At 45.2% G+C, this 27,305-nt stretch overlaps 1 protein-coding gene across 10 annotated transcripts in view; it reads right to left on the bottom strand.

The window, feature by feature from the left end:
- Positions 1 to 23,964, bottom strand: part of nrxn2b (neurexin 2b) — a 638,533-nt gene extending 614,569 nt beyond the window's left edge. For all 10 annotated transcript variants that reach the window (XM_029117448.2, XM_029117457.2, XM_029117453.2 and 7 more), the window contains exon 1: positions 23,802 to 23,964. The gene's annotated coding sequence lies outside the window, so the exon portion shown is untranslated. The remainder of the gene's footprint in view (positions 1 to 23,801) is intronic.
- Between the last annotated feature and the right edge of the window lie 3,341 nt (positions 23,965 to 27,305).

The raw sequence follows: 27,305 nt of genomic DNA, 5'->3' as shown, positions 1-27,305 counted from the left end.
GTCCCCCCTCAACCCAACCCAGGCAGTGCTGCTCATGTTAGGACGGGACTGTCGGAAAGTCCCCAAGCCACAGCTGCCTAGAAATAAGCCTGTCGTCAAACAGCAACAGCAGAAACCCAGAAAGGAGGGGGAGGAACCGAAAGAGAGAAGCACGGGAGGGCTGATGGGAGTTTCTTTTTATTTGAACATCAAATCCTACCAATTTCCTTTCTCTCCTGCTGGACCAGTACACACACAACGTATTGGCTAGGAGTTAAGTAAAGTTAATTACCCCCCCCACACACACCTGTATCCAATCCACCCGGTATCCTCATTCCTCCCCTCCGCCCTACTCCTCCTAACTCCTCCCCTCTCCTCCTTCTCCTCCATCCGGCTTCCACTGCGTCTCGTGGCCGTTGTTTGTTAACATGACAACTTTAATTTGCTATCATTAAAATCACACCAGAGGGCTAAAACCCACTGGACTCTGGGTAATATGTCAACTCAACTCAGAGTGGCGTACTTCCTCTAGATGCCGAGGAGAGAGAAAGAGTGAGAGAGCAAAAGGGAGAGCACAATCCAAAAAGCGATAAACAAGGTTATCTGGCATTAGCAGGGGCTGAGGGGAGGGGAGAGCGGGGAGAGAGAGGGAGAAAAGGGGAGAGACAGACTGAAGATGAACGGATGAACTGAAAGTCCACAGAAAGCTTAGCCCAAGAGGAGATCATACACCTTGACAGAACTTCTCTCTCACTGCAACAGTGGAGGCTGGCAGTATTCTGGATTGGGCGAATGCTTAATGAACCCAAAAGCCTTCTTTTTTTTTTTTTTAAAGAGTGCTTAGCAAGAGAAACATTGAATCAGCTAAGATTGGAGAAAGTATCTGCTGCTCAGTCCTCTTGTCAGAGCCGCTGGAATGCTTGTGGCGAGCTGGCATTTTCCCAATTCCTTTTCAATGCAGCCCAGGACCAAAAACATACATTTTTGATATTAAATTCATAGAAAAACGTTTTTCAACAGATAAGGAAAGAAGGCATTTCTTTATATTTGACAAGATGATACAAACGTCCCACACTTTCAGCCCATTTGCTTTGTTACATATATAAGCCTGTCAGTCACAGATACCCACCTCCTAGCTACAGCCAAAAGGGCCTCAAAGGCAACACATCAACCACGCCTCTCAGCAACATGACTTGATCGACTCGACGCCGGAGACTGCATAACCTTTTGAAAGAGCTTGAAGTTTTAACGGTAAATAAATGAGGTATGTCAAATCTTACAGTTGTTCTCTAACACTAGCACCAGCTAACAAAACTACTAACGTTCCATTTAGTTGCCTGTATGTTTAGCTTATATTAGCTAGCTTGACTGACTCAATGATACATCATTGCAGCCAGCTAGCAGCGAAATATGATAACCTCAATGAATAAATGTATTTGGCACAGAATAAAGAGTACAGATGAAAACATCTGCTGCTGATACCCAGACCAAGGGGCTTTAATAAAGTTCTGGAAAAGGTTTGTTGGTCCGTTTGTTAGGATTTATGTTCTGTAACTTTCACTTGCATAAAAAAATTTAAAACCTACAAATGTTACCACAGAGCAGTCTACACAGGCAGTGCAAACACTGGTGTCCAACCATAAAAGATGTATGGTGGCTAATGCAGTAGATCTTTCATTTTCAATATAAATGTTTGAAGTGAATTGTTGAAAAATAACGATTGAATACATGACTTTCAGGCAATATGTATAGATTATTTTGCCTGCATAGAGATTTGAGAAAACTGTATGTCCTAAACAAATAAATATCATATTATCACTGAAACACTCAGTTGTAGGAAGTTAAATATAATTAATGTTGAAAACATAGTCATAGAATAAACAATGGGCTCTTGTCTTGCAGGGATAGCAATGCTCTGAATGTAGACAGTGCAGGACCAATCAGAACACACCAGCTCACGGAACTGTAATGGAGCCCTAGCAACCGTCAGATTCGCTTGTTAAAGAAAAAGGAGAAAGAACATTCCAAACAAAATGGTGTAAACTGGCTGAAACTGGCTGGATTGCTGTCAAGTGACTAGCAAGGTCTTTTGCCATACCTGCAAAACAGCACCCAACTTCCAGATGATCACATTTTCAAATTGTAAAAGTGATGCTTAAATCAAGCAAATCAGGAGAATATAACTGAGAAATGTAGATATCATGAGGCTCCTTGATGTCATAGAGAAGCCACACTCAAATGGCTACACCAGACAAAGAATACACCAGTATGGAGTCTGCAAAACAGAAAGACCAGGCACAAGCAAGGGAAGCTTTTGTCAAGGTAATAGAGACTATTCAGCTTCTGCCAGAGAATGGCCAGCCTTTCAGGCATAGCACTGATGAACAGAGCCTTTTCTTTAAATTGCTGCAGCTACAAGGAAGAGACAGTGCAGTACAAGCATCCTGGCGGCAAAGACGTAAAAAAGTATTGCTCTCGTGAGATACAGAATGAAATCCTCAACATAATGTCCCCTGAAGTCTCCGGGGAACTGTCATCTGAAATTAGGGTAAACTGATAGTACAACAAAATCCCAATCCCACAAAAAGAACAAAATTCAACAGTTATTCGCCATGACTCACAACATCTTGACGTCCATGAAGACTTCACTGGGTTTTATTAATTATCCTGTTAAAGATGTAGCCGGCATTGTCACTAGGGGTGGGTATTGGCAAGTACCTTGCGATACGATATATATCACAATACGTATGTTACGATTCAATTCATCACGATTCATCACAATATCACAACTGAATCACAACACTTACTGAAGTGCTAAAGAAAAACCTCAAATAATATTAGGCTATATACTTGAAAGGACAATCTTTAGCTGATCCCCATTAGCAACCCCTAATTAAAAAAGAACCAATCAATTTGAAATGTAACCCTTTAGATCCCAATAGAATTCTAGAATGCTGTAGTTGATTAAATCACATTTTCTCACACATTTCAAACAGACACAAAAACCAAATGACAATTACAAGTTAACTTCGTTTTCAAGAGCACGTACACTTCCTTAATTTGACAACTCATTAATGTAACTTGAAATAATGTAATTTGTTTTCTCAATCAACAATCACTAGAAAGAACGAACGTCTAAGTTTGCATAAAATTATTATTGCGACGAGTTTGAGCCAGCAGACAAATTAGGTCCCTACAGCTAATATGATCATACTAAAGTAAGCACAAAGCAAATCTCAGGACATAAAATTTTTTATAAACGATAAGGGGAAGTATGAGGCGCACATCTGTTGGCAGATGCAGGACATCATCGCGATCAAGTGATAACGTCGTCAGCGAAGCATAACATTACTGGTTCTTGGCTAGCTAGTCGGAGTATAAGAGCTTGTTGCTGCACAAGCGAAACATTTCCCGGGAAGAAAACTTTACTCTGACAGACGAAACAAACCGGACAATTAGTTGTCTAGTTAGCAATGTCGTTTTCCATATTTGAATGAAATCAGAAGAAAGGCGAGAAAACAACCAACTAGTCAGCCGGCTACACAGCTACTGCAAAGCTTTCCATTACGAAACTGACCGGGCAACCATTTGAGCTACACAGCTGATATGTTTGTCTATCAAGTTTTTACGACTGGTTTGCTGTTGTCATCTAAAATATATTACCGACATTTCACAGCATAAAGTATGGACTTATAGCCACAGTTTATTTCCTACTCACCTCGACATCATTATCGCTTTCCAGGACGTTTATAACTTCTTATCACCAAACACAGGAATAATCTATTCTAACGTCGTGTCCGCTTTGGTGCGAGCATTTTGTAAGGAAATAAATAAAACAAAACAAAAATTAAATGACAGCATACCCTTTTCTGGTTTCTTATTAATGACGACATCCATGGGAATACAGTAACAGGCTTTTATCAGGTAGATTTTGTGATATATATATACAACTATTATTGTTAAAGAAATACGACCGTTCTTCGACCGTTACAGTAATTTAACCATCGATTCTCGAGATCAGAATATCGATAAAATATTGTGAAAAAAAGAACAGCGATTTTACATTAAGTCGTTGTATTGGTACAGCACTAATTGTCACTATAATTAAAGATGCATTAGTCCGCTTTAATTTAAATCTTCCAAAACGGGGAAAATGCACTTTATGGCACTGGTCCAGCTGACAGTATAATCTCCAGTTCAAAGGCCCAGGTGTGTGTGGCTGAGGAGAGGCTGAGCATCGTCCTTCAAAAATCACAACTGCAAAAACGTCGCATTCCACACCAGGGGGATTCTATCTTCCCTGCGGTCCGAAACAGAGTTTAACACTCTTTGCCAAGACTGTTTGCAAAGACTACAGGACCTTGATGTCACTGAGCCTTGAATCCCAAGGGCCAGTTGTCCAACGGGAATAAACGATGCGCCATCCTGGACGGCACACAGCTTCCAGACACCTGAGGAGTGTTTCAGGGTGAGCTTTTACGAGATGACTGATGCTCTTCTCAGACAGATCTAAGCTAGGTGTGACCAGGAGTGCTTCAAGCTATACCAATACATGGAAACCTTCCTCCATGCTGCATCAAATGGGGGTTCAGGTTTCACAGAGGACCTTGAATTTATGACAGCTCACTTTGGCACAGACATAGACCCTGTCAGACTAAGAAATCAGCTTACTGTATTGCCAGAATTAATGTGAAGCAAGGATGTCAAAAAAGCGAATGACATAATCAATGAAATAAAAAGCCTAGGGCTGGCGTGCAGACTTTACTCAGAGGTAGTCAAAATCATCAGCTAAGAGATATTCCTCCAGATTAAGCCCGGCTAAAGAACTACCTCAGAACAACTGCTAAAGCACAGAGGCTTAAGTGTTCAGCTCTTCTTCACACACACCAGAATAGGTGTGCAGCACTTACCCTGAATTAATTTGGATGTGTTTTTGCACTTAAAAGTACCAAAAGGAATGACCCTTCTGGAGAGCTTTAACCTAGAGAAATAATAGGTGTAATGAATAGGACATCCATGTGCAGATGGCGTGAGTGTGCATGTTTGCAGGTAGCTGAGGGTCTAGTGTTTGGTCAGCTACTTAAAATCCCCAAACTGACAAGGTGAAAAGTCTGTCAATTTGCCCATCAGCATGGCTCTAAAAGCTCCTGTACTGTAAGTCGGTCTGAATGTATATGAATATCTACAATTATCTTTCATCCACATAACCTACAACTAGGACCCAGAGTTTAACCTGAGCGGCCCCAGGTTTTGCCCCACACCCTTTTAAAACCTGTGACACCAACTCTGTCTCGACATACAACATAAATCCTCAATCCCTTGTGCCAAACGCATCCAGATCATACGCAGACACCCGTGCCCCTGAAGGGAAAAACATACGCATGCCACCGTGACCCAGTGTCTGGCTACTGAATCTTCTAACACAGACTGCCTGGGGACCCATCACAAGGAACTTGATGTTAAGGGGGTTGAATTGCCGCGATGACTGAGCACTGGGTTAGGGTTTGGAAAATACAGCCGAAGAGTGAAGCCCAGAACTCGCAACTATGACAATGGGCAGACTTAAGAGGACACTTGAGCCAAAGATGCCGAGCGTATGGAAAATCCGCCAAAGGAGGAAGATGTGCCGTTTACCGTAGGTGATGCTGCACTGATCTTATGCAGTGCACGCTGAAAGATGAAATTCATGGCCAGACGATATTTAGCTGACATAGATTGTGTTAAATCTGCATGCATTCGTTCCCCTCTGCACTGCTCAAGTGGTTCCGTGCTAAGCTATGTAAAACTGACAGAGGGCTGATTGAAATAAATGATAGCGCCCTGGTTATTTCAACTGCAGTTTGTACGCACAGGCCATCCACCTTTCGCAGTGTGTGTGTGTGTGTGTAAAGCAAGGGCAATAAAAAAATGCGTACATAGAGTTGGTGTGTGTGCGTGTGTGCGTGTGCACGCGCGTGCATGCGTTAAAGCGAGGCCAGTCTATATGGCATCTCCACAGGCTCCCAGAGGGTCCTGACTGATGGACGCGGCCGACAGCTGTTAAATATTCCAAGATTTACACCGAGACTGATGAGGCGATCATCTCCCCATCCACAGACCTGACGTAAATCCAACCAGCCCCACTGCATACTGACAATGTCAGTAAAGGGGGGGGGGGGTGAAGACGGAGCTAGGCAAGAAGCCAACAGGACACGAGAGGAAATAAAAAAAAACGAGTTCTTCATCTGCCTTTTGCAGCAATCTTCAGTGCCCCGAATAACATAGGAACACACGCACCCACGCACACACACACACACACACACAACAAGGGACCGCAAATGCACATCGACATTAGATGTTGGGGGGTCAGCATGAGGCCCAACCCCCTCCCCCACAATGGAGAATCAGAAGTGTTCCGTTATAACGCAACAAGAAATGCCGTAAGGCTTCTGCTAATTGAATCACTCGTCCCATTCCAGCGGTCATCTTCTTTTTTGACGGCCATCATGCACTCTCAGAAGAATGCTCACTCCATGTCAAAGAGGAAATTAAAGGCTTCTTGTTCTGTGCCCCCAGGACTCTATTCCCTGTGTTTAATCCCATTGTGAAAACGGAAATACACTCAGCACAGACACACGCGCGCCAATTATTTTCAAATGCAATCTTTTACTGTAAAGCTTTAAATAATGACTGTAACATTTAATAATATTTTCATTAGGTTATTGTCATTTTATAGTGCCTGGTAAGAAAAGCGTTAAATACAAAAACACACAGGGACGCACTTATTCAAACCCCTGAGTAAGCTGACCCCTGGCATTCATATGAAAGCAATGCAGCTCAAAGCCAGAAATTACAGTAACCTTTAACTAGACGCCCAGGGCCCATTCCTCTGCTCACCGTGTCACTTGTCCAGCGATGACATCACAAATGGGAGTTCTGAGAGGTCAGGTGCTGGGTGGCAGTTGCTGCGCCTCAACCCCTCCTCCTCCCCGCTTCTCAAAGCATGACCAGGAGTCACAGCTCCACCCTGGTGGCACGCTGATGGTTCTGTTCCTCACAACTACACTCGGTGTGTGTCCCTGGGTGTCTGTCTGTCTGTGAGTGTGTCTTCCTGCCTGGGCATCGGGGGTGTTTGTAGGTGGGTGTCTGCTTGTGTCTGTCTGTGTGTCTGTGTCTGTCTGTGTGCTTCTTTGTCCGTGTGCGTTTGCATGCGTGTATGTGTGTTTGTACATGCGTGTCAGTTCATGTAACTTTGTCTCTCTGAGTGTGTGTGTGTGTGTGTGTGTGTGTGTGTGCGTGGCTATGTGAAACAGCTCCTCTCCGCCGTCTGACAGTCTGTCAGTGACGTACCCCTCGGAGCATTGCTCCCCATCCCAAGTAAACACACTGTGACAGCGGGTGACATTTAAGTTGCGGACACACTGGGGCCTGCACATCCTGTACTGCATTCGTCCACTCCCACCCGGACCCATTCAGTACGACTCCATGAGCACGCCTTTGACCGGGCAGCCTCGCCCTGGACCAAAACCAGTTCATTGGAGAATCTCCATTTAGCAAGCATTTTACTCAAGGCTTAACTGGTTCATATAACAATTTGCTGTAGGTTCCAGTGTGCTGGCTTGCTTAATTGAAGCCAATGTGTTGAAATAGGTCAAATTTCATATAGTGCTGGCAATTTGTTGGATCTTGATTTTCTTCTGTATGAATGTAATCAAGGACTGTACTTATTGTTCTGTTTAAATATGGCTATTCTTTGGCATAGAAGTTCGAAGGTCGATTTGCATTGTATAAATTACTTACTGATTAGAATTATATTCTGGACCACTATAAATCAGGTCCGACCAACGTCAGCCCATGGCTGAATCTAGATCTCTACCCCTGGTACAAACTGGGGTGAATCTAGATGTATGCCTCTGGTCTAAACTGGGGTGAATCTAGATGTATACCTCTGGTCTAAACTGGGGTGAATCTAGATGTATACCTCTGGTCTAAACTGGGGTGAATCTAGATGTATACCTCTGGTCTAAACTCAGGTGAATCTAGATGTATACCTCTGGTCTAAACTCGGGTGAATCTAGAAGTCTACTTCTAGTCCAAACTGTACTGCGTTCACCCGACTGGCAGGTATAAAAGAATGGGGTCTGATGTTAAACGATTATCCATACACCCACGGCTTAAATAAAGAAAAAAAATACAGCTATTTGCTGGCAGTTACAATGTATGTACACATTGCCTTTATCTTTCATCTCTGGTCTCTGAGCTTCTGCATGCTGCAGGACGTATTACGTGGTCAGACCCCAACCGAGACCTATGTTTTATGGAGCCGGGAGAACTGTTATCACACTGAACTACGCTACACAGGCAGAGAGAGAAAAAAGGAGAGGGGGAGGGGTGAGGGGAGGGCAGGGCAGGGTTGGGATGGTCTGCCTGCCAGCCAGCCTACAGCGGTTACGAGGGTTTATTTGACCCACCAGAAACCTCACAGGAGCCAGCGGGCAGGGAGCAGAACACTGCTGCCCAGGGAGCTAAAGACAGTAGCGGCATCGTGTTAAGCATTTAACTCCTGTCCAGGAGGTGCTCTATATGGCTCTCATTGTCTGTGGATACCTCCTTAACTCCTCCTCCCTCTACCTCTTTTTGCCTCTCTTTCACTCCCCCTCCCTCTGTCTGTCTTCTCCCTCTGTCTGTCTCTGCTTTCTTCCTTACCTTGTTCTCCCTATCAGTCTGTGTGTGTGTGTGTGTGTGCGCGCGTGGAGGACGCTCCCCTCTGGGCTTGCTGCTCTCTGACGCAGCGCTGCAGCACATGAATGAGGGATGGACCGCTAGGGCAGTACGCGAAGGGGGGAGGTGGAGGGGGGACAGGTAACATAAGTACCCCCAGGCCCTGCCTCACACCTCAGAGAGAGACTCAGTGACACATAAAGGGACAGAGGGAGGAGAGAGACAGAGGGAGGAGAGAGACAGAGGGAGGAGAGAGACAGAGGGAGGAGAGAGACAGAGGGAGGAGAGCAGGAGGCAGGGAGGGAGAGAGAAAGAGGGAGAAATAAAGAGGGACAGTGAGAGAGGCAGGAGAGGGAATTAGGCTTTCCCTCCTGCCCGCTTCAACAGGTTTATTGACACCGCAGGGACTCGATGCTAAACCGAGCGACCGAATGATTGGATGTGGGGGAGCTGGACTGCTACCGGGGGGGGAGTTTCCCCCAAGCAGACTGACACTGAGGTAACCCAGTGTCAAACCCAGGGGCGTCATTCCCCTCCCACCTCATGAATAACCCTCCACGCCGGTCATCATGGCGGCATTTAGAAGGCCGTTTTGGGGAAACGCTTTCCTTCTCAACCCAACATGACCGAGTCCCCTCCCCATCATCTGTAATTGTAGTAAGTGGGGGAGGGGGCTTGGAGACTAAGAAAATGTCCTTCCCCCTTTCTACCTCCTCTCCCGCCTCCTCCTCCTCTCCTGTTTTTTCCCGCCAGCCCTCCTTCACCCTGTCCCTGCCTGAAGACTAACATGTCTACTTTGATTAAAAGCCTTTCTTGTCCCTGACTGTGTTTCCCCCCACGCCGCCCTCCACTGCCCGCCGTCGCCACAAAACGGCAGGTCAGGAGCAACTCTACCCCACAGAGCCCACGACCTTGGCAGAGACAGCACACTCGCAACACACACACACACACAAGGGAACCAAGCCGAAGAAAAGCTTCACTGTGCTAGCTCTTGAAGATTTTTCAGGCACATACACGTCACCTTATAACCCCCTAAAAAACAGACAAACAAACACACACACCGCTCTCCTTGTCGTGTGACCTTGCCAGGGCCATCTGTGGGAGTGTGAGGGCCATCAACTTCCAATTTAGCAGGCCTTTTCAGGTCACAGGGGCCACCCGGGGAAATATACTAGCATGCAACGCTACACCACCACCTTACCATACAATACCACCACCTTACCACGCTACACCAACAACTTACCATACAATACCACCACCTTACCACGCTACACCAACAACTTACCATACAATACCACCACCTTACCACGCTACACCAACAACTTACCATACAATACCACCACCTTACCACGCTACACCAACAACTTACCATACAATACCACCACCTTACCACGCTACACCACCAACTTACCATACAATACCACCACCTTACCACGCTACACCAACAACTTACCATACAATAACACCACTTTACCACGCTACACCAACAACTTACCATACAATAACACCACTTTACCACGCTACACCACCAACTTACCATACAATACCACCACCTTACCACGCTACACCAACAACTTACCATACAATACCACCACCTTACCACGCTACACCAACAACTTACCATACAATACCACCACCTTACCACGCTACACCAACAACTTACCATACAATACCACCACCTTACCACGCTACACCACCAACTTACCATACAATACCACCACCTTACCACGCTACACCAACAACTTACCATACAATAACACCACTTTACCACGCTACACCAACAACTTACCATACAATAACACCACTTTACCACGCTACACCACCAACTTACCATACAATACCACCACCTTACCACGCTACACCAACAACTTACCATACAATAACACCACTTTACCACGCTACACCACCAACTTACCATACAATAACACCACTTTACCACGCTACACCACCAACTTACCATACAATACCACCACCTTACCACGCTACACCACCAACTTACCATACAATACCACCACCTTACCACCCTACACCACCACCTAACCATACAATACCACCACCTTACCACCTTAAACCACCAACTTACCAACCTACACCACAATATAACACCACACCACCCTATACCACCATTATGCCAACAGGCTATCCTGTAGCTCAAACTATTACTGCGACAACCGCGAGACACGGAATACAAACATCTTGATAGTTGCCCAATTAATGACCAGACATCAGTGCTGGTACAGAAATGCGGGACCACAGGGTTCTCATATCCACCTTAACCCGAAAGCACTACGGGGGTCTACAGGGTTCAGAGGGGGGAGGTATAATTGGGCAAGAAATAATTGAAAGCACTTTGTAAAGCAAGCAGCCAACAAAAGGTTGCATTAGCTTAGGCGTTAGATTTTTAATCCTGGATAACACTTATTAATCAATAGCAATTCCACTTAATCATCAGTCATGGATGCCCAACATCTACGGACTGCACTGTATATCACTTGGTTTTGCCAGAGTTAGCATAGTTGTGAGCATCATGTTGGTAGCTTATGTTTGAGTCACAAAAGAGTGTAGCCCAGGTCCCAGCAATCAGCCCTTCCGGCCCTGGTAGACAGTTCGAATAAACAAACTGCTACAGAGCTCGCTAGCAAGCTGATATCCACCATCGCTCAGATTATACTTTCTTCTCTGTGCAATATCAAATCACAGACTTAATCACACAGGGCGTACACACGCACACACAGACGTGTGTGTAACTGCACGCACACACACACACACACACACACCCACAGACACACACGATCCATCATATGCTCCCAGCAGGGAGCTGTCCGTGGGAGCTGAGCTGGTGAAAATGCTAACTCTCTGCACTGACGTGGCTCACAAGAAGATAGCCGAGGCACGGAGCTGTCCAAGGTGCTGAAAACGCAAACTCAGAGAACTGATGGGACTCAGGATAAATTGGGTGTGATGCTATCCAAGGTGCTGAAAGCACGGGGGGGTGGGCAGTAGCTGTCCACATATGCACCTTGCTGAATAAGTAATGTTGTCCTTGCCGGACGAGGGGGAGAGCGCGTTGAGTGTGGAGCTGTCCAAGGTGCTGAAAACTCAAACGCCCCGCACCGATGTGGGTTGTGAGGGCAGCCGGGTCAGAGGAGCGTGGAGCTGTCCAAGGTGCTGAATTCAGAGGGGCCTGGGGCCAACTGAAGTCATTGCAAAGCAGGAGCTGTCCATATATACTGTATGGTGTGTGGCAATGAATAAGTGATACTGTACTTGCTGGACTGGCATTTCGGGTGGAAAGACATCTGAGGCATTACCGTCTGAGAGTAGGGTGGGGGAGCGATAGAAGCCTAGGTCTGCGGGGGGGCTCAAATAGCTCCGTTGCCCCAGAAACTAAGAGTATTTTCGAGTGGACTCGACATAGAGGGCTGGGAAGCTAAAGCCACAACTCTACAGTAGTGCCCCGTGTTTCACGCCACACTTCCTCCAGAGCCACTGTCAGACCGATGTCAACAGTCCGGCCTTTGGTTTCTCCATGTAGCCTAGGCCGATTCAAAGTTAAAGGCAATTTATTTGTCGAACGCACCGAATAATGCAGCATCGTTCTGAACAATGACATTCTTGTAACGTGACAGACGACCTCTACGCAGTAAGAATCAAGAAATAACATAAAGCAAGAATATTGCAAAGATATACATAAAAATGTTAACTAGCGGCAATTTTAGAATGGGGGATACGAACAATATGGGTTATATATCTAATATATGTGTAATATGCCTATGAATGTACGTAGAATGATGTCAGACATGACATCAGACATCATCTGATAAACTTTGTGTCGTTTTTGAACTCCACAAACACGCACGCGTGTGATAACGTTCACGGTTTCTTAGGTCATTAACCCTCCCCATGGGGGCCCTAAGACATCTCAAGACTGTTTTGTAGATCTGAACAGGCACACCTGACTCACTAATCAAGGGCTTGATGATTAGCTGACGAGTGCAATCAGGTTAGCTAGCTCTGGCATAGATCACATGCATGGAACGGCTGGGGGTCACTCAGGAGGTTTGAATACCTCTGCACTGTGCATATATCATTTGGTTTAAGTGAGATTTGTTTTGTGTGTGACTGAGAAAAAAAACTGTTAACTAGAATACATGAGTCTTTCAGGCTTTCAGCCATGACAACTACTAAAGTACAGATAATGATTCACCCCTTCTCTCAAATATCCAAGTGTTTTCTATTTTTTTTACTTCTGAGCTTGCTAGTTTGAATCAGTTTAATTTAGCACACTGTATTCCGTTCAATTTGATACAGTTGGTGTCAAACTGCTCAAAAGTCTCAAACTAAAATGGGTCAGTCATTAGTTTACTGGAGAATATGCCCATATTCGCTACACCTATGATTATCAAAAAGTATAACTTGTGTTTCCAAAACTTCATATGAGGAAACGGCGCAATAGCTGCTCTTTAGCAACTTGAATCCGCCACACTCAATAGCCAACATAGCCTCTGTGTCTGCAATGCGTCGTGCCGTAGAATAGCTAGTAGCCGTGGTATATTGCCCATATACCACAACCCCTCTTACCTCAATGCTTAAATATAGTTCTGACCTTCACAAAGCTACAGTCTAGCCATTATCAGAGAGGAGAAAACCTGTTCTGAGGCCATGCCTTGAAAAGAGAAAAATCTCATCACAGCAGGCAGAACATTTAATCGTATGATCCTTTCATATCCAGTTGAGTTGTTAAGATTCAATATCTGAGTGGTTCACCAATAACACGACTGTAAAGCTGACCGCCAATGGCGGACTTGTACATGATGTGACATCAACAAATCATCTGCTGACACGGGTGTGAGAATAGATTTATCTGTGTGACTGGGTTGGCTATGAATCAGACCTGAGACACAGACAGACAGTCTTGCGTACAGTTAATAAGAGTCAGGGGGTTGTCCACAACTAAGAGTCAGGGGGTTGTCTACAACTAAGAGTCAGGGGGTTGTCTACAACTAAGAGTCAGGGGGTTGTCCACAACTAAGAGTCAGGGGGTTGTCTACAACTAAGAGTCAGGGGGTTGTCTACAACTAAGAGTCAGGGGGTTGTCCACAACTAAGAGTCAGGGGGTTGTCCACAACTAAGAGTTAGGGGGTTGTCTACAACTAAGAGTCAGGGGGTTGTCTACAACTAAGAGTCAGGGGGTTGTCCACAACTAAGAGTCAGGGGGTTGTCTACAACTAAGAGTCAGGGGGTTGTCTACAACTAAGAGTCAGGGGGTTGTCCACAACTAAGAGTCAGGGGGTTGTCCACAACTAAGAGTCAGGGGGTTGTCTACAACTAAGTGTCAGGGGGTTGTCTACAACTAAGAGTGAGGGGGTTGTCCACAACTAAGAGTCAGGGGGTTGTCCACAACTAAGAGACAGGGGGTTGTCTACAACTAAGAGTCAGGGGGTTGTCTACAACTAAGAGTCAGGGGGTTGTCCACAACTAAGAGTCAGGGGGTTGTCTACAACTAAGAGTCAGGGGGTTGTCTACAACTAAGAGTCAGGGGGTTGTCTACAACTAAGAGTCAGGGGGTTGTCTACAACAATCACATGAACACACACACACAATATATCCATCTTTCTTTCTCTCCCCAGAGAGAGGACCGCAGAATAAAGAGGTATAGTGATAAATGATAGCGTGGAAATCTTCAACCAAACACAGGCAGAGGAAATGTTGCAGTAATATTATTGTCCCTGATACCTATAGAAAACCTTACAGTCCTGCAGGTGGTAAAGAAAATGTTACCTTATTACAGGCATGATTAATGAAACCAGACATCAACGGCACCCCAACACAACGGTAAAGCGTTAATAACTCAGGAATTACACTCAAAAGTGCTGACGCAAACACTCAGGGACAAATTACAATTTGGCAGTTTACAAACAATCTACATAACGATCTGGGGGCAGGGGGGGGTGGGTGACTGAGGAGTCGACAAGGCATGACACAAAAGCCCAGAACAACACCGTTTCACCCTCTATTGTCCTCTACTGCTTCCTAGTTGCCATGACGGAGCAGGCCATGCCTGGGGGATCATGGTAGAAGATCGAAGAAGAAAGGTTACAGGCGGAGAAGTGGGTAACCAGAACAATCTGACTGCGTTGCAGATCCTCTCCCCATCCTAGATCCTCCCCCCATCCTAGATCCTCTGAGAAATAGGTTTGGCAGTAGCCTTGAATCAATACGTCGCCTGAACACATTTGATGGGTTTGAAAGGAGTTGACATTTCCCTCGACAGAATGCGTATTTAGATTTGAGATCTTAATGCGTGTGTGGTTGAAAGAGAGAGAGAGAGAGAGAGAGAGAGAGAGGTAAAATGGGGGTAAAGGGGAAGGAATTAAGACACTTATTTATATGCCACGTAGAACCTCTATATACTTGCCTGCATATGCACAAACACACACACCCACACACACACACACACACATATACACACTTTTGTTTCACAGTGTTACATTGCGAGGCATCGGATGGTACATAAGGCTGGAACACGAAGAGACATTGAAGGGGGACTAATAAACCCGTCAGAGGCCTTCAAGACAATGCCGTAAGCCAGCAGCCCTGAAAAGCCACCAGACTGAAACAGTGGTGAAAAGGCTGAGGTCTGGAAAACTGAGCTGAGGTCTGGAAGGCTGAGCTGAGGTCTGGAAGGCTGAGCTGAGGTCTGGAAGGCTGAGCTGAGGTCTGGAAGGCTGAGCTGAGGTCTGGAAAACTGAGCTGAGGTCTGGAAAACTGAGCTGAGGTCTAGAAACTGAGCTGAGGTCTGGAAAACTGAGCTGAGGTCTGGGAGGCTGAGCTGAGGTCTGGAAGGCTGAGCTGAGGTCTGGAAAACTGAGCTGAGGTCTGGGAGGCTGAGCTGAGGTCTGTGAGGCTGAGCTGAGGTCTGGGAGGCTGAGCTGAGGTCTGGAAGGCTGAGCTGAGGACTGGAAAGCTGAGCTGAGGTCTGGAAAACTGAACTGAGGTCTGGAAGGAGGAGCTGAGGTCTGGAAGGCTGAGCTGAGGGAGAGCTTGCGACTCATCTGTTGTGTGATCCCTCAGTCTCAGTCTGGAGCCTCTGACACACGCAGCCCCATCACCTTTTTGACTTCCCCCAGAGCACGGAGGGCCCCAATAGACAGAATCAAGATTACCAAGGCACTGCCTCCGTCGCCCCCAGCAACCAGAGGAGAAACATCAAGACATCAGAACATAGCAATGGGACACAGGTCTTCATGTCCCCTGTCACAGGAGTTCACAAACTTGCAGACAATCCCAGTGAAATGTAATGAACATGTAAAATGCATGAACTAATAACTTAGAAAACAGAGTTTTCTGATAAGCCAGGAAGTCACCACTCATCCGTGAATATGGCTAATATGCTCATCTGCCATTTCAGTCACTCAACCCATGTCCCTAGCGGTCATGTCGGGGTCATGACTGGGGTGATGAGGTTCAATCAGAGAACCATGGTATCAAAGGTGGCCACGTTCTTCACAAACCAATCAGAGAACCATGGTATCTAAGGTGGCCACGCTCTTCACAAACCAATCAGAGAACCATGGTATCTAAGGTGGCCACGTTCTTCACAAACCAATCAGAGAACCATGGTGTTTAAGGTGGCCACGCTCTTCACAAACCAATCAGAGAACCATGGTATCTAAGGTGGCCACGCTCTTCACAAAGCAATCAGAGAACCATGGTATCTAAGGTGGCCACGTTCTTCACAAACCAATCAGAGAACCATGGTGTCTAAGGTGGCCACGTTCTTCACAAACCAATCAGAGAACCATGGTGTCTAAGGTGGCCACGTTCTTCACAAACCAATCAGAGAACCATGGTGTCTAAGGTGGCCACGTTCTTCACAAACCAATCAGAGAACCATGGTATCAAAGGTGGCCACGTTCTTCACAAACCAATCAGAGAACCATGGTGTCTAAGGTGGCCACGTTCTTCACAAACCAATCAGAGAACCATGGTGTCTAAGGTGGCCACGTTCTTCACAAACCAATCAGAGAACCATGGTGTCTAAGGTGGCCGCGCTCTTCACAAACCAATCAGAGACCAAGTCACCCCACTGGCCCATTCTAAGAGGACTCTTTGTGGCTGGCTAGGGCCTCTTACCCTTTCCTCAAGAGGGCCCTTTGTGCTTCTCATACAGGCTTTCCCACATTCAGCTGACGGGGGCGGAGGAGTGGGTGTGGGTTGGGGGGGGGTTTGCAATCGCCCCAGGTGACCAGTGTGTCGCTGAACACTTTTCGCCCACCTCCACCTCAGCCCACTCTTGCTCTTTCTTCACCAGTGTGAGGACAGTGCAGACCTAATTTTGTCCAATGAATAGCAGGAGAAATCTAGGTTAATGTCTGGGAATTAACTGCGCTCTGACTCAATCTCTCTGGCAGTTTCAAAAGAGCATTTTGGGGGGGGGGTGAGGGAAACCTGCCAGGTGTACCTTTTTCTCTTCTGTCAAAATGATTTCAGAAAGCTGTGTCTGAGTGCAGACAAGCATGCGGAGATATGAAGAAGGGACTGGCTGAGAGAACAAAGACAATATAACGTACAGGAAAAGACCTGGGCAGTACGACGGGCTGCGTCCAGAGCAGAAACTCTTCATCTCTGAGATGAGTCATGTACAAGAGACTGCTAGGAATGCAAGATCACAGTGATTTAGACTGACTTCTGGGGACATTTCCCTATTCCCTCCTACGCCTCACTCGAGTGTACCCCTTAAGATTATTTTCTTTACAGTGAAGGATTGATGTCTCATTTTCATTCAGAGGACATTCGTATGGAGTCACAGCTGTTCACTGCTCTTTAACTCATACACGCTCAGCTTTCAATATGAGAAAAATATAAAGGAGAACCCCTCTATGAATACAAAAGATCCTCGAATTGAGTTCATGCAAATATTATAAAGTGTCTGGTTCGTGAGTGCCTCGTCATCATTACACAGTGCCTCTAGTACAGGACTTTCCAACAACGGGGGGGCGGGTGTCAGAAGAAGAACATTTTGATGCGCATGGAAATCTTTTTCTGTTTGTCTGTACAATATTTAAAAGTTGAGCTACAAGTCTCTAAACACTTTTCGGAGAAGGAGAATATGTACAATCGAAAGACAGTTATGAAAATGATGCAATCACTAGCTGTTGAAAAGTTAAATTGAGGTTGATGATCACGACAAAATATATATGTCAATATGTCATTTTCAGGAAATCAGGTTCATCGTTATTATCATTATTATTATTATTATAAGTTGTAGTAGTGGAGGTAATATTAGCATACCTAAAAGTCATGAGCATTATAAAACTACACAAAAGACAGTAAAGAAAGTGACGGCTCCAGAACGATTAGCAGTACCAGTGCATTGGTGTGACCAGGACAGTGCCATTTCCCAAAGGTAAAAACCTGGGGATGAAACGTTGAGAAGCTGTGCTCTGGCACAAGACGTGCACGGAACCCGGTACTCAACACGCAGAACACCAAGACCCAAGCAGTGAATCCACTCAGCTAATAAATGCACATGGTACACTGGCTCCCTATTGTGGAGCGTCGCCCTGGAGAGGCCTCCATTCCACTGTCCTAGCACGCCGGAGATTAGCGGATAATCTGCTGTAAGGTTTAGTGTTGGCGTTGGCATTTGATTACCGACCACCTCCATGGCTAACGGCTATTACATCTGATAAGAGGTTCATTAATGTCTGACCTCTAAATCCTCATTATGTAACAAGTTCCACAGACGTCTCATCAATACAGTCCAAATGGCATTCAGTATTGGGCGCCTAGCAACACTTAATAAAGCACAGAAGGTGCCGCAATTTAAGGCGTTGTTTTACCACTGCGAGGTAAGAATGTCCCCAGGACGCTGGCCAACCTGATATACAATCCACAGAGCGCTTACATCACTCTGCTGGCTCATCAGACACCCTTCCAAAGACAGGAGAGGCGAGGTGGAGTATTTTTAAACCCCAGTAAACAGCTGTCCTCTGTGCCAGAGTAATTTAGGTTAAATAGCCTGCTGGAGGGTGTTAAAGTGACGCGTCACACCTGAGACGCAAACCCTAAACACCAGGGTCCCGCGAGTTCAACACAGCTACAGATCTGAGATATTATGCCGGCAGGAAGTGGAGGAGGATGAGGGGAACAGGCAGAAAAATATTGCCTTTGTGTCCTTTTTTTTTCTTTTCTCTATTTAAGCATAATCAACTTGCCAAAGCGCAACTCCGACATTGCTCTTCAGACAGCCACTATAGGAATGCGAGGATATGAAACGTTGCTTTCACCAGAGGCAAGTGCTACAAAGTACCATCTTATTAATGAACTGGCTGTGTTTCTGTTTTAAGCTGAACCCTGAGTTTGATTGATTGATTTTCACTTCTCAGTTCAGAAAAAAAATAACACATCCAAATTAGGTTGGGTTTCCTTCTTTTCAACTACACAGAAGACCCTCTAATGCAAAATGAAACTAAACTTGTAAAATCCACTAGATGAATAATGAACAAATCTATGCGGGATTGTAGATCTTTCTTGTATTTCTTTTTTTACCCTCACTTTTCATATCCCCTTTTAACCCCTTTTCTTCCTTCCCCAATTTCCCCAAATCGTATTTTCTCTCCAGTCCGGCGTCATGTCACCTAGGAGGCACTTCCTGGTATTTTCTAATGAAATGCAGTCAATTTGGTCCCTCAAATTGAAGATCAAATATAAATTCTGCCAACATCACTCAAAAACGTTTTCATTCAACTCTCAACACAAGAGAATTGGACTACAAAAAGTAAAAAACGCCAACAATAAAAAAAAAACCATGAATGCCATTACTCCTTGTGACACTAAGCCATGTGCACCACCCATCACAACTCAACCAGCACATTCAGGAGGGTGTTGAACCAATCAGATCAATCAACACTCCCCACTGTCCGGTCTGCTTAATCAAGGCATGGAATGAGACTGAGGCTCGCAGAGCACGTCTCCCTAATCAGACTCAGGAACATAACGGGGGATGAGGGGGATGGACGGGGGGGAGGGGTGTGCGGGGGCGGGGGTGTACAGAGTGGGGTTGGAGGGTGGCTGTAGACGTAGGGCATTTATATTCTGCACATGTTTCTCCTTCGCAGTTGAAAGTGTCTGCCTCTTGCCTCCCCATTAGCTTCCAGTAGGATGGAATGAGGAGTAGGATGGATGTAGGGGTAGGATGGAGGGAGGGGTAGGATGGAGGGAAGGGTAGGATGGATGTAGGGTAGGATGGATGTAGGGGTAGGATGGATATAGGGGTAGGATGGAGGGAGGGAGGGTAGGATGGATGTAGGGTAGGATGGATGTAGGGTAGGATGGATGTAGGGGTAGGATGGATATAGGGGTAGGATGGATATAGGGGTAGGATGGAGGGAGGGGTGGGATGGAGGGAGGAAGGGGTAGGATGTAGGGAAGGGTAGGGTAGGATGGATGTAAGGGTAGGATGGAGGGAGGGGTAGGATGGAGGGAGGGGTAGGATGGATGTAGGGGTAGGATGGATATAGAGGTAGGATGGATGGAGGGGTAGGATGGATATAGGGGTAGGATGGATATAGGGGTAGGATGGATGGAGGGGTAGGATGGATGGAGGGGTAGGATGGATATAGGGGTAGGATGGAGGGAGGGAGGGGTAGGATGGAGGGAGGGTAGGATGGATGTAGGGTAGGATGGATGTAGGGGTAGGATGGATATAGGGGTAGGATGGATATAGGGGTAGGATGGAGGGAGGGGTGGGATGGAGGGAGGGTAGGATGGATGTAGGGTAGGATGGATGTAGGGGTAGGATGGATATAGGGGTAGGATGGAGGGAGGGAGGGTAGGATGGATGTAGGGTAGGATGGATGTAGGGTAGGATGGATGTAGGGGTAGGATGGATATAGGGGTAGGATGGATATAGGGGTAGGATGGATATAGGGGTAGGATGGAGGGAGGGGTGGGATGGAGGGAGGGAGGGGTAGGATGTAGGGAAGGGTAGGGTAGGATGGATGTAAGGGTAGGATGGAGGGAGGGGTAGGATGGAGGGAGGGGTAGGATGGATGTAGGGGTAGGATGGATATAGAGGTAGGATGGATGGAGGGGTAGGATGGATATAGGGGTAGGATGGATATAGGGGTAGGATGGATGGAGGGGTAGGATGGATGGAGGGGTAGGATGGATATAGGGGTAGGATGGAGGGAGGGAGGGGTAGGATGGAGGGAGGGTGGGGTAGGATGGAGGGAGGGTAGGGTAGGATGGATGTAGGGGTAGGATGGATGTAGGGGTAGGATGGAGGGAGGGTGGGGTAGGATGGAGGGAGGGTGAGGTAGGATGGATGGATGTAGGGGTAGGATGGAGAGAGGGGTAGGATGGATGGAGGAATAGGACAGCAGGATGGAGGAGTACAGAGTTAATGAGGCAGATTGCTCCCGTCGCTGCCGTCTGAGGGATTACAGGGAGATTACCGTGCATTATTCTCTCTCTCCCTCTCGTTCTCTCCCTCTCGTTCTCCTCTCTCCACCCTGACAGTGATGAACCAGAACAGGAGGTCATGCCCGTGTCAGAACAGCGACAGCTAAGCGGCGGGCGCGTCTTCACTGAGGTGAGTGGGAGAAGCACCCCCTGATGTTTGTGTCTGAGAAAAATGGCAGCTATGTAAAACGAGGACTTTTCTCACAGTGGAAAGAACATCAGAGGCCTCAGAGGTGTCTGCCATTTTGCTTCAAGAACATCCACTACCGGACAATATATGTGGAGTACTGAACACTGAAGCAAAGGCTTACACTTGAGATGTTGCACTTCTTTTGCACATTATCCAACCAGAACAGAATAGAAAACAAAAGAGAGAATAGTGCCTCGAGGTTGTAGGCATACTTCCTGAACAAGGCATACATAAATGAGCCAGAGATTCAAAAGGCCTAATATGGATGCTATCCAATGTGCCAATACTGACTGCAGAACCCCCTAAATAAGGTTAATTATCGAAAATGGAAACACCGGAAGCGAGTTATGGCCGTTTGTATTCCGGAATGCTGCACGACAAGCTGCACGACAGCGCTCGTCAGAAAGCTCGTCAGAAAACGTTACAATCCCCTTTTGCACTCACAGAACAACAAATGCTATAAAAGGTCGGGAATAAATTATTCAAATTGTGGGGAATTAGCAATTATCTCAACCCACAATTACAAAGTTAAGCACCATCCATAAAACACAGTGGGTAGGGCAACAGTCACATACATTAGGCCCTACAGTTAATCCTCTGTTGGCACCAGCGCACCGAAACACGTAGGCGTAGCGTATTAGAGATGCCAATCGATCAATGCCTTACTGGTACATTATCAACTCAACGTCAGTCATATCCCAAACAACGAGCGCTTATCGTAATTGCGTATTGCTATTGCTCACATCAGAAAATGGTTTTTAAATTTCTGATGCTTAATACTGATGATATCGTAGCTACTAATTTGATAATGAAACCTGCCATTTGTGACTGTATGAACTTGGCAAGTGCCCAAGCTAAAACCGTCCTCCCTTCATAACACATTCCAAAAGGAATTCAATTAAAGAAAAATATAATGAATAGAATAAATCCAAGAGTTTGCAACGGCATACAGACTAAGAAACTAGGCATTCAACAGGATAGATGTTTTTCACTTCAAAACGTCCATCACCCCCAAGGATTTGTCTGAGGGCTTATTTGAATAAGACAGCATGTTCGATTAGCGATACACACCACTGCCTGATCTATGAGTGCGTCAATCACCTAGCAGGTCCGCAGTCTACGCCTGTGGCTATTTCTAACGCGGCATCGTTTTCATGGACAGGTTGGTAACCATTAACTCTTGTGGAATATTGTCGTTTTCCACTGGTTGAGACCGAGAACCCGTAGGAGAGACGGTTACGCACCCCAGTGGGCTAAGGTATAGCGTCACAGCGGAAAACGTTTGAGTCGCATTTGTGCCCCTCAGTCAAATATAAGCGCATCTGTCATTGAAAAATGTTTACCAAGCTATAATGATGTGATGTTATATATCTTTTGGTGAGTAACCTAAAATCTGCTGTAATGCAATATCGTTGGATTCTTATCTTTCCAGACAGGACTGTAGCCTATGCAGTATTACAGAGAATGCATAGCATCGAGGAGCATCATTTAAATTGTTATGAATCTTACCAGGCCTTAAAGCATCATTGTAAAGAACCAATAACACGTATATAGTAAAGCCGGGTTGTAAACTTTAATCCCTCTATGTCTTAAGGACCCAAGTCGACCCTTCAGTAAATGAAAGTGGCAAATTCTTCCTTTCATGGTTTTAGAAACGATGTACAGGGACATCACATCAGAGTATGACTATAGGTGAATACACAGCGGACTCATTCTCTGCAGCAAAGAAGCATATGGCCATCTTCCTGAACTTGGATTGATATTGGAGCTTGGATGTCTATACAAACTGGACAATGAAAAGTAGCGCGTCTTCCTGTGGAATCTACGATCATCACATACGTCTCTTAATATGCACGGGACTAAAAGTTGTGTAGATTTCTACAGTAATCACATTCAACCTATATGTCTAACCATATGAAAATGTAAACCAGTTCTACAATGTAACCCCATTGCCCGCAGCAATGGTTAAAAAAAATGCAGGTGCGCGATACGTTCCCCCGCCCAACTGCTTTGGTCATATCCACAAAATGCATGTTTAAAAAGCTGACTAGCAGCGTGGAAAGTCTCTGAAGATACACTACAAAGTGCCAATTTCATTAAAAAAAATCAAACAGCAGTCTGCACGCTGATGGCTCATCCTAAAGACAGACACCGCTGCCAGGTCCCTCGAATCGCCTCCAAAATATTGACACAGCATTATTCCACCTACAGTCGTGTAGGCTATACATTCTGCTGAATGAAAACGGTGTATTGAGGTGACAACATTCTAGCGTATCTATTAAAATACAAACATTATTTCGTAAAGCCCAGACGGCAGCAAAAAGCAGAACAGTCTGACATAATCGTGCTCTGATATTTGTCACGCTGTCGGAACATCCACGTCCTGCTTCCAGCACAGCAGCGCTCACAGACAACGCAGACGCAAAGGAATTGTGACAACTGCAAAATATATAGAAGTCCTTACTTGCGTATTTCTGAAATCCCTTTCGACAATTCTCCAGACTTCAAATGTTTAATATTCCTGGATATGCCGCTTATTGTGTTATCCAGTGCGTGAAGCAGGTCAAATGTGCAGTTTTTTTGTTCACCAGCTAGCAGATGTGAACGGAGCTAGCCCAGTCGTTCCACCTGCGACCGTGGAATAGAAGAGACAGCATCAGCACCGCACTGGAGCCCGCCCACCGCGACACGCCCAGCTCGGCAGGGCTACTTCCAACCAAGGCGAGGGAGGAGTTGGTGAAATAGCCGTCAGTTCTTTTTAAAAGCCTGTATTGCTGCCGCACTACACATTAGGCTCCAATTCCCCCTGGTGACACACAATGGGTGCATTTACAGAGGCAGACCGATGCTGGGATTGTTTTCAACTAATTGGTCTTTTGACCAATCACATCAGACTTTTACACATCAGCTCTTTTTCGGAGCTGATTTTATTGGTAAAGAAAAAATACCAATTACTGACAAAAAGGTCAGAAATGAGCTGCGGATGTAAACGTAGCCAAAGTGACCGACTGAAGATCCAATTTGTAATCTGGAGCAGGATTGATCCACCCTTGGCTGCGGGAAGTTGCGGGGTGCTTTAGCCCACCCCCTGGCCATTAAGTAGCCTCAGCACCCAGAGCCTCAGCACCCAGAAGAGATTCTGAAAGTCACTTTTACATGCAGACTAGACTGGCCGCGCGCGTGCATCTGGCACTCTACTGTACATCAACCGCAAAACGCCGATCTATACGACCTCAACGTCCGTTCTATCTACGTCATATTCAAAACCCCACCAGCAAAGGACCGGCCCCCGGCTGGATCCGCCTAAATAACACACATGAACAGAAATTGAATGAATTACAAAGGGATCCCAAAGTCAATGATTCGTCCTTTTTCTGTATCTTAGTTTTTTTCTCACTATTTGTAATAGCGCAACCCATGTACATAACTTCAGAATAACGTTGGTATTTGGCATTTATGCACATCACAGAAATCGGGTAAACAAATTCTGTGCAGAAGTTTATTTGTATCATTTTTAGTAGGTAGCCTATTTCTCCTTTCCTCGTGACATTTTAACTCACTAAAATCTTTAAATGTGTTGCATGCTGCGTTTATATATATTTTTTCAATTGTATAAGGTTTAAAACTATTACTTTTAAATGTTTGATTTCCACATTTTTAAAAACTCAATTGGTAGCTGAAAACTATAAAGAAAAAAACACAATAGGCCAGGGTATGCCGACTCTTCGACGGACCTCGGAGAGACTTTTTGTTAAAACTCCAAACTGCTCCATTCAAATCTGATGTGTCAATGGACCTATGAAAACAGGAGTGTGCCTTCATTTCTGCCTAACCTTAAGCAGCAGGCGTTGGAGAAAAGTACGAACTGGCCTTCCTACTGTGTATTCGAACCCACAACCTTGACAGGGCAAACGCTATGCTCGTACAAACTGAGCAACTGGGTATTGAGCTATTATAATGTACATTAACTAAAGAGACACCAAGCAACTGTTGGAAAATCAGCAGAATTCCACAGAAGAGCAACGCTTTCTATGCCGCTCTAGGGCTCAGTAGCGTAGCTTAGTTTACGAGACACAAGTAAGAGGACCTTGGTAAGTGGATTCCAACACACGAAGGCTATTATAGAGTCTCAATACTTAAATATAATCCCAATACTAACATAGCTCTGAGCAATCTAACAGCACATGCAGTAAAAAGGTCCCATGTTGTTTTTTGCATCGCCAGATGAAGGATGACATTTCGGTGTGCATTTTATGCAGTCGTGCTGAGGTAAAGTTCACTCTATGCAGGATCTTAAATAATAACATCTCATGCCTCAGGTTGTGAGAGCACAAGTGAGGCATCCCAGATATTTCCTCATTCTCGTTAGTAATACTTTTCACCAACTATTAGTGATATCTGTGAATGAATCATGAAGACATTTTAAACAGTTCTGAAATCCATCTTATCTTTCTGTTAATATTCCTTCAAATCAGTTTGCTATCCAAGGTCTTCCGCATACTCAGATGATGTTGTTTAGCAAGCACAAAACATTATCTGAAGACATTTCAACATGTCTGACAGTGGGATATTATATTTGGGCTGTAGCTCAGGGAATAAGATAAATTACCCCTTCTTTAAATAGGCATGACATTCTTTGATACCTCCATCATACCAATAAGTAAATGTGCCATCTTTGAACATCTTTGAACATCTTTTAGAACTGTAAGGAAATATTATAACTGGCCACATTTCAGGAATGCATACACCATAGATCATGCATATATTTTTAATTAATGTCCACTTTTATCCCTTAAAATAATCGAAATAATTGGCACTGTCATGGGGGGGGGGGCATCCAAAAAACAAGCTAAAATAATAGTTTCTATTGGGTAAATTCAGGCAGTTACTGTACCTCCCCATTTAGTTTTGCTTGGAGAAAAAACATTTTGCACTGAAACGTTGTCTTGAATGAAGTTTTCAGGTGCACTGAATTGGTTTGATTTTAAGTAATAGTTTTGTCATAGTGAGAGTATACTAAATAAAAAAAGAATATATAACATTAAAAGAAAGATGGGAGACACAACGCTGATAACTCAAGAGGCAACCTTTCGTTTTGTGAACATTATTTCTCGCTGAGTTATCATCTTTGGCTTTATCACTGTTGCTGTTATCATCAGTGGTGTCATCATCATTGGCATCATCATCCCTGGCGTCATCACCATTGGTGTCACCATTGGCTTTATCATCATAGGTGTCATCATTGGCGTTATCATCATTGGTGTAATCATTAGCATACTAATCATTGGTGTTATCATTAGCATAATAATCAACCGTGTTATCACCATTTACTTTATCATTCTGGTTTTACTATTGCACTGGGGGTACAAGAGCCGAACATTAAAAAGGTCTCAGTCACACTGTCATATTAGCATAAATTCAGGAAGATGTACTTAAATACCCATATGTGAAAGGGTAGACGTCTCAGTTCATATGTGATCTTATTCACAAAAACATAATGAACAGAAAAGTATTTCCTCCAGGAAATCATAAGCAAGCAGAAAACAGTCCAAAATTAGACGAGGCCGTAGGTAACAGGCTCGGCACATAAACAGAACACTGTTTAGCCACACAGGGACTGGCTGCTGCACCACCTTTCACAGTTTACAGAACATCGGCACAGCCACATGAAATACCTGGAGAAACCCGTGGGCAAAATCACTGCCTCAATGAGAAGAGGTGCAGATAACCAATTAACAGGCTTCTTGAAACCTCATTTGTGAGCTGAAGGCTATACAAATGTCGGGAACCAGACCATGTAGACATATTCGCGGACAGACTGGTAAACATATGAACTCACAGACAGACAGACAAACAGAGAGAAAGACTGGTAAACATATGAACTCACAGACAGAGAGACAGACTGGTAAACATATGAACTCACAGACAGACAGACAGAAAGACAGACTGGTAAACATATGAACTCACA

This window comes from Esox lucius, chromosome 24, assembly GCF_011004845.1.
Source record: "Esox lucius isolate fEsoLuc1 chromosome 24, fEsoLuc1.pri, whole genome shotgun sequence".
Taxonomy (NCBI): Eukaryota; Metazoa; Chordata; class Actinopteri; order Esociformes; family Esocidae; genus Esox; species Esox lucius.
This window is presented reverse-complemented; position numbering and strand designations above follow the sequence as displayed.